We start from the raw sequence: 8,724 nt of genomic DNA, 5'->3' as shown, positions 1-8,724 counted from the left end.
ACACACACACAGACACGTGGCATGAGTCCATTTCTGTCATTTCATTACTCATCAAATGACAGCAGAAAAAGAGGATATAACCCCCAATTTCAAGCACCACCAAAATGCCAAACAACACTAACCCATACCCCCTTCCTCCCTCCGTCCCTCTCCCTCCCTCTCCCTTCTTTTTCTTAACCACAGACGTACAACTCTGAAAATCAAATTAATTCTGCTTTGCCTTGGCAACCGGTGTCTAGATTTATTAATCTTAATTTTTTGGGTGACCAACTTTTTATTTAGTTTTCTCTTTTCTTTCAGAGGGGGGGTTACAGGTAAATTGTTTTGGTTTTTTAAAGCATACAAGACAATTCTCTTCGGTTATAGTCACAGCCATGTATATTCCCCCTCAAGCCGATACCACGACGGCCCTCAAGGAACTACACTGGACTTTCTGCAAACTGGAAACCACATATCCTGAGGCCGCATTTATTGTAGCTGGGGACTTTAACAAAGCAAATTTGAGGAAAACGCCACCAAAGTTCTATCACATTGCCTGTAGTACTCGCGCTTCAAAAACTCTCGACCACTGTTACTCTCCCTTCCGGGATGGCTACAAGGCCCTCCCCCGCCCTCCCTTTGGCAAATCAGATCATGACTCTATTCTGTTCCTCCCTTCCTATAAGCAGAAACTCAAACAGGAAGTACCCGTGCTAAGGTCTATTCAACGCTGGTCTGACCAATCGGATTGCATGCTTCAATATTGTTTTGATCACGTGGACTGGGATATGTTCAGGGTTGCCTCTGAGAATAACATTGACGTATACACTGACAAGGTGACTGAGTTCATCAGGAAGTGTATAGGGGATGTTGTTCCCACTGTGACTATTAAAACCTACCCAAACCAAAAACTGTGGATAGATGGCAGCATTCGCACAAAACTGAAAGCGCGAACCACCGCACTTAACCACGGCAAGGTGACTGGGAATATGGTAAAATACAAACAGTGCAGTTATGCCATCCGTAAGGCAATCAAACAGGCAAAACGTCAGTACAGAGACGAAGTGGAGTCGCAATTCAATGGCTCAGACACGAGACTTAAGTGGCAGGGACTCCAGACAATCACGGACTACAAAGGGAAAACCAGCCACGTCGCGAACACCAACAATCTTGCTCCCGGACAAGCTAAACACCTTCTTCACCCACTTTGAGGATAACACAGTGCCACCGACGCGGCCCACTCCCGAGGACTGTGGGCTCTCCTTCTCCGTGGCCAACGTGAGTAAGACATTTAAGCATGTTAACCCTCGCAAAGCTGCCGGCCCAGACAGCATCCCTAGCCGCATCCTCAGAACACGCGCAGACCAGCTGGCTGTCCCAGTCTGCTGTCCCTACTTGCTTCAAGATGTCCACCAATGTTCCTGTACCCAAGAAAGCAAAGGTAACTGAACTAAATGACTATCGCCCCGTAGCACTCACTTCTGTCATCATGAAGTGCTTTGAGAGTCTAGTTAAGGATCATATCACCTCCACCTTACCTGAGACCCTAGACCCACTTCAATGACGATGCAATCGCCATCGCACTGCACACTGGCCTATCCCATCTGGACAAGAGGAATACCTATGTAAGAATGCTGTTCAATGACTACAGCTCAGCCTTCAACACCATAGTACCCTCCAAGCTCATCATTAAGCTCGGGGCCCTGTCGGGCTGTATCACCGCCTGGTACGGCAACTGCACCACCCGCAACCGCAGGGCTCTCCTGAGGGTGGTGTGGTCTGCCCAACGCATCAGCGGGGGCACATTGCCTGCCCTCCAGGACACCTACAGCACCTGATGTCATAGGAAGGCCAAAAAGATTAAGGACATCAACCACCCGAGCCATGGCCTGTTCACCCCGCTATCATCTGTTCTTTATAAAAGCAGGATAATCTTTGATTAATTTGGGTACTGTTAATAATTCCCCTGTTTGAGATTCAATAGTTGCTATATCAGCTAATTGATCATTACTGCGTAGCTTGTTGGCCTGTAAACGACTGGTAAGATTACCATGGAATTAATGGTTGAGTCTTACTTGGATGGCAAACTCTACTCTTTGTCTTGTGAATAAAAGTTATCTGTGGTCCTCTGTAGCTCAGCTGGTAGAGCACGGCGCTTGTAACGCCAAGGTAGTGGATTCGATCCCCGGGACCACCCATACACAAAAAAAATTATAAAGAAATGTATGCACGCATGACTGTAAGTCGCTTTGGATAAAAGCGTCTGCTAACTGGCATATTATTATTATTATTATTATTATTGACTTTGGAAAGAGAAATAGCTACCTGGTCTGTAAAGAATTAATTAAGTTCAATTTCAAATTGATCACAGTGTAACGTAGATGCAGGGAGTCAGGAAGCAAGTGCAGTTAGTGAGTTTAATGACGAAGAACATTGAACGATACAAAACAAGAAAAGCATCTAAGCCTAAACAATATTGCCTGGTGGGTGATAACAATGGAGTGCTATATAAAGGGGAAGTAATAAGGGCGGTGATGAATTCCAGATGTGCCTAATGAGGCGCAGGTGAGTGTAATGAAGGTTGTCAGGTGTGCATAATGATGGGTTGCCAGGACCGGTGGTTAGTAGACCGGCGACGTCGAGTGCCGGAGAGAGGGGTAGCGGACGTGACAGTAACCCCCTCATTGACCCTCCGGAAGACATTGAATGGCCCCACAAACCGGGGGCTCAGCTTCCGGCAGGGCAGGCGGAGCGGGAGGTTCCTGGTGGAGAGACAGACCCCATCACCGGGATGGAAAACGGGTGCCTCACTGCGGTGGCGGTCCACTTGCTCCTTCTGGCGCTGGATGGCGTTGGAGCCTCACGTGGGCAGCGTCCCAAACCTACCCTGCGAGCGTAATGAAGGTTGCCAGGTCTGGTAGTTAGTAGACCGGTGACGTCGAGTGGGGGAGTGGGATAGGATGTGACACACAGATAGTAGGATTTTGTGCTAATGAAACATTGAAACACCATCTTGTGGCTCTTTTGGGAGATTCTGAAGTTTGAAGTTGGCAGTAGTGGGCGTGGTGGTCAGACAAGCTCATATGTCGAATTTCTATTTTCTTGATTAAAGAAAATAGAGGTGTAGATAATAGTACGAAATCGATATGTGAGAATGATTTATGACTGTTTGAGAAGAAAGTGTTCTCTTTTGCTTTAGGATTATGTGCTCGCCAAGCATCAATGAGGTTGTAATCAGAAATTATATGCTGGAGAGCCTTGGTTGTGTGTGGATGGTAGTTGGTCTTATTGGATTTGTTCCGCATGTCCAAAATGACATTCAAGTCTGCCCCAATAACCAGATGGAATTAATTTAATTCTAACAATATGCCCTTCAGAGAATCAAAAAACATAGGATCATATGAATTTGGAGCATACACATTAATAAAGGCAATCTTCTTTCCATTATGGACACATTAGTCTTTACCCAAGATTGTAATTTTGAATTTCTTATGTATCATTATGATTACACCTTGTTTAGGGCTGATGAAAAAACAGCCCGTTTGTACAAATGGTTCTCTATTCTATGTGAGTCCTTTTGGAGCAGGTGTGTTTCTTGGAGCATTTCTATATCAACATGGTTTCTTGCTAGGATATCAAGACAGCTGGAATGTTTATTAGAACAGTTTAGGCCTTTCAAATTTCGAGAGAGAATAGCAGAGTTTTGATGGCTTCTATTAAAGGATCCCAACAGATTTCTATAGGCTAGACCTACTATATTTATTCATCAACTTTCCTAATATTAAGAACATTGCTTCGCTTAGAACATTGCTTTGCTTTACAACCGGAGTAGCCTACATGAGTGGCATGAAAATGAACCGCTATTCAAGTGCATACGGATGACATGTATTTTTTACCCTGCCCCTGTTCCAACAGGTGCATGATAATGGCCCATTTTAAATCATAACTAATTTCACACATACAGTACCAGTCAAAAGTTTGGACACACCTACTCATTCAAGGGTTTTTCTTTATTTTATTTTTACAATTTTCTACATTGTAGAATAATAGTGAAGACATCAAAATATGAAATAACACATGGAATCATGTAGCAACCAAAAAAGTGTTAAACAAATCAAAATATATTTGAGATTTGAGATTCTTCAAAGTAGCCACCCTTTGCCTTGATGACAGCTTTGCACGCTCTTGGCATTCTCTCAACCAGCTTCATGAGGTATTCACCTGGAATGCATTTCAATTAACAGGTGTGCCTTGTTAAAAGTTAATTTGTGGAATTTAATTCCATCTTAATGCATTTGAGCCAATCAGTTGTGTTGTGACAAGGTAGGGGTGGTATACAGAAGATAGCCCTATTTCGTAAAAGACCAAGTCCATATTATGGCAAGAACAGCTCAAATAAGCAAAGAGAAACGACAGTCCATCATTACTTTAAGACATGAAGGTCAGTAAATCCGGAACATTTCAAGAACATTGAACATTTATTCAAGTGCAGTCGCAAAAACCATCAAGTGCTATGATGAAACTGGCTCTCATGAGGACCGCCACAGGAAAGGAAGACCCAGAGTTACCTCTGCTGCAGAGGATAAGTTTATCAGAGTTACCAGCCTCAGAAATTGCTGCCCAAATAAATGCTTCACAGAGTTCAAGAAACAGACACATCTCAACATCAACTGTTCAGAGGAGACTGCGTGAATCAGGTCTTCATGGTCGAATTGCTGCAAAGAAACCACTACTAAAGGACACCAATAAGAAGAAGAGACTTGCTTGGGCCAAGAAACATGAGCAATGGACATTAGACCGGTGGAAATCTGTCGTTTGGTCTGATGAGTCCAAATTTGAGATTTTTGGTTCCAACCGCTGTGTCTTTGTGAGACGCAGAGTAGGTGAACGGATGATCTCCGCATGTGTGGTTCCCACTGTGAAGCATGGAGGAGGAGGTGTGATGGTGTTGGGGTGCTTTGCTGGTGACACTGTCAGTGATTTATTTAGAATTCAAGGCACACTTCACCAGCATGGCTACCACAGCATTCTGCAGCGATACGCCATCCCATCTGGTTTGCGTTTAGTGGGACTATCATTTGTGGGACTATCATTTGTTTTTCAACAGGACAATGACCCAACACACCTCCAGGCTGTGTAAGGACTATTTGACCAAGAAGGAGAGTGATGGAGTGCTGCATCAGATGACCTGGCCTCCACAATCACCTGACCTCAACCCAATTGAGATGGTTTGGGATGAGTTGGACCGCAGAGTGAAGGAAAAGCAGCCAACAAGTGCTCAGCATATGTGGGAACTCCTTCAAGAATGTTGGAAAAGCATTCCTCATGAAGCTGGTTGAGAGAATTCCAAGAGTGTGCAAAGCTGCAAAGGCTGGCTACTTTGAAGAATCTAAAATCTCAAATATATTTTGATTTGTTTAACACTTTTTTGGTTACTACATGATTCCATATGTGTTATTTCATAGTTTTGATGTCTTCACTATTATTCTACAATGTAGAACATAGTAAAAATAAAGAAAACACTTGAATGAGTAGGTGTGTCCAAACGTTTTACTGGTACTGTATATTATTTAGTATATGTAAAGACAATATTAAATTGAGAATAATCTAATAGTTGAGAATATTATCACTTGTAAATGATGCCAAGAGTGTGCAGTCTAAGGGAAGAAACAGCGCATGCATTTATTTTGTGACTTTTTCAAATCATAGTTGCATGCATCATGTAGCCTAGCCGATAGGCCTATATGGCCTTTTACGGTCTTTTAAGATTTTTATCACAACTAAAGTGGCCAAATAACTCAAAATGTAGCCTATAAGCCCAAGACTCCTGGAACACAGTTGGAGAGCCCATAGCCTACAAAGCCTAGTGAAACATACCGTATGTTCTTATAAGCCCAGTAACTGTGCAATCGCGTGTGAAAACAGAGTTTTGACTGGCCACTATTTAAAAGAGGATCCCAGCTTTCTCATGCTGCTATATGTATTGCTCAATTCTTAAAATTAGGTACATTAATCCGCTTTACAACGGTGTAGCCTACCTGGAATATTTAAAAAGTAACCGCACGTAACCTCCATTCGCTATTCAAGTGCAGGCTACGGATTATATGTTTTTTTTTGTGAGCCATTCTAAATTAAAAATAATTCCACAAATATATTAGTAGGCTATATGTAAAGACCAGATTAAATTCCAGATTAAATTGAGACTGTTCTGATGGGTGAGAATATTATCAAGTGCTTGTCAAATTGTGAATGAGAAAGTGATGAAGTGTGTGCAGCCTACGCAAAAGATTGAGCTGAGCGTGCCTTTAATGATGATTTGACAAAAGTCGCACGAGAGTCGCATCATGCAGCCTTAGAATGTATTAGAAATCAAAACATATAGCCTAACGTTTGTATCACAAATAAAGTTGCATAAATAACTCTAAATTAAGCATATAAAAGGACCTGTTTTTTTGTTAACCGCTCAACACAGAATAGCCGCATGTGAACACTCCCTCGTCAATAGTTTGGGGAAACTAGCCTTTCTATTTTATTCGGCTATATTCAATTGTATTGTTCTTACTATAAGATAATATAAAATAATGTCACAGGAATTATAAGCAAATCTTGCAACATAGAAATGCTACCAAAAATAATTTACTGAAACTGGTTACAAATGATGGAGTCAGCCATGATTCACCAAATTATATTTTGAAGGAAGAAGCAAAGTACTTTAAACATGTGTTTTCATTTCAGTCGCCTCCATCTCCTCTAACTGAAGCTAATTGTAGGAAAAAAAATATATTGATAATGTAAAATTAACAGCCATACAGAAAGACTCATTTGAAGGTGAAATTACAGAGGAGGAACTTCTGGATGCAATTAAAGACTTTAAGCCCGGGAAAACTCCAGGGTTGGATGGCATACCAGTCGAGGTATACCAAACCTTTTTTTATATACTCAGAGGACCGTTATTAGCATGTTTTAACCACTCCTATGTAAATGGTAGATTATCAGACACTCAAGAAGGTCTGATTTCATTATTAGTGAAACAGGATACAAGTGGGAAATATATCAAATCAAATCAAAATGTATTGGCCACATGCGCCGAATACAACAGGTGTAGACATTACAGTGAAATGCTTACTTACAGCCCTTAACCAACAATGCATTTATTTTTTAATAAAAAAGTACAATAAAACAACAACAAAAAAGTGTTGAGAAAAAAAGAGCAGAAGTAAAATAAAATAACAGTAGGGAGGCTATATATACAGGGGGGTACCGGTGCAGAGTCAATGTGCGGGGGCACCGGCTAGTTGAGGTAGTTGTGGTAATATGTACATGTGGGTAGAGTTAAAGTGACTATGCATAAATAATTAACAGAGTAGCAGCAGCATAAAAAGATGGGGTGGGGGTGGGGGGGCAGTGCAAATAGTCCGGGTAGCCATGATTAGCTGTTCAGGAGTCTTATGTCTTGGGGGTAGAAGCTGTTGAGAAGTCTTTTGGACCTAGACTTGGCACTCCGGTACCTCTTGCCGTGCGGTAGCAGAGAGAACAGTCTATGACTAGGGTGGCTGGAGTCTTTGACAATTTTGAGGGCCTTCCTCTGACACCGCCTGGTATAGAGGTCCTGGATGGCAGGAAGCTTGGCCCCAGTGATGTACTGGGTCGTACGCACTACCCTCTGTAGTGCCTTGCAGTCTGAGGCCGAGCAGTTGCCATACCAGGCGGCGATGCAACCAGTCAGGATGCTCTCGATGGTGCAGCTATATAACTTTTTGAGGATCTGAGGACCCATGCCAAATATTTTCAGTCTCCTGAGGGGCAATAGGCTTTGTCGTGCCATCTTCACAACTGTCTTGGTGTGTTTGGACCATGTTAGTTCGTTGGTGATATGGACACCAAGGAACTTGAAGCTCTCAACCTGTTCCACTACAGCCCCGTCGATGAGAAAGTGCTCAGTCCTCTTTTTTTTCCTGTAGTCCACAATCATCTCCTTTGTCTTGGTCACGTTGAGGGAGAGGTTGTTATCCTGGCACCACACGGCCAGGTCTCTGACCTCCTCCCTATAGGCTGTCTCATCGTTGTCGGTGATCAGGCCTACCACTGTTGTGTCGTCGGCAAACATAATGATGGTGTTGGAGTCGTGCCTGGCCATGCAGTCATGGGTGAACAGGGAGTACAGGAGGGGACTGAGCACGCACCCCTGAGGGGCCCCCGTGTTGAGGATCAGTGTGGCAGATGTGTTGTTACCTACCCTTACCACCTGGGGGGCGGCCCGTCAGGAAGTCCAGGATCCAGTTGCAGAGGGAGGTGTTTAGTCCCAGGATCCTTAGCTTAGTGATGAGCTTTGAGGGCACTATGGTGTTGAATGCTGAGCTGTAGTCAATGAAGAGCATTCTCACGTAGGTGTTCCTCTTGTCCAGGTGGGAAAGGGCAGTGTGGAGTGCAAAAGAGATTGCATCATCTGTGGATATATTGGGGCGGTATGCAAATTGGAGTGGGTCTATGTTTTCTGGGATAATGGTGTTGATGTGAGCCATGACCAGCCTTTCAAAGCACTTCATGGCTACAACCGTGAGTGCTACGAGTCGGTAGTCATTTAGGCAGGTTATTTTAGTGTCCTTGGGCACGGGGACTGTGGTGGTCTGCTTGAAACATGTTGGTATTACAGACTGTTGAAAATGTCAGTGAAGACACTTGCCAGTTGGTCAGCACATGCTTGGAGTACACGTCCTGGTAATCCATCTGGCCCTGCGGCCTTGT

Source organism: Coregonus lavaretus (assembly GCF_964263955.1).
Source record: "Coregonus lavaretus genome assembly, chromosome: 11".
Taxonomy (NCBI): Eukaryota; Metazoa; Chordata; class Actinopteri; order Salmoniformes; family Salmonidae; genus Coregonus; species Coregonus lavaretus.
Note: the sequence above shows the minus strand (reverse complement) of the source record.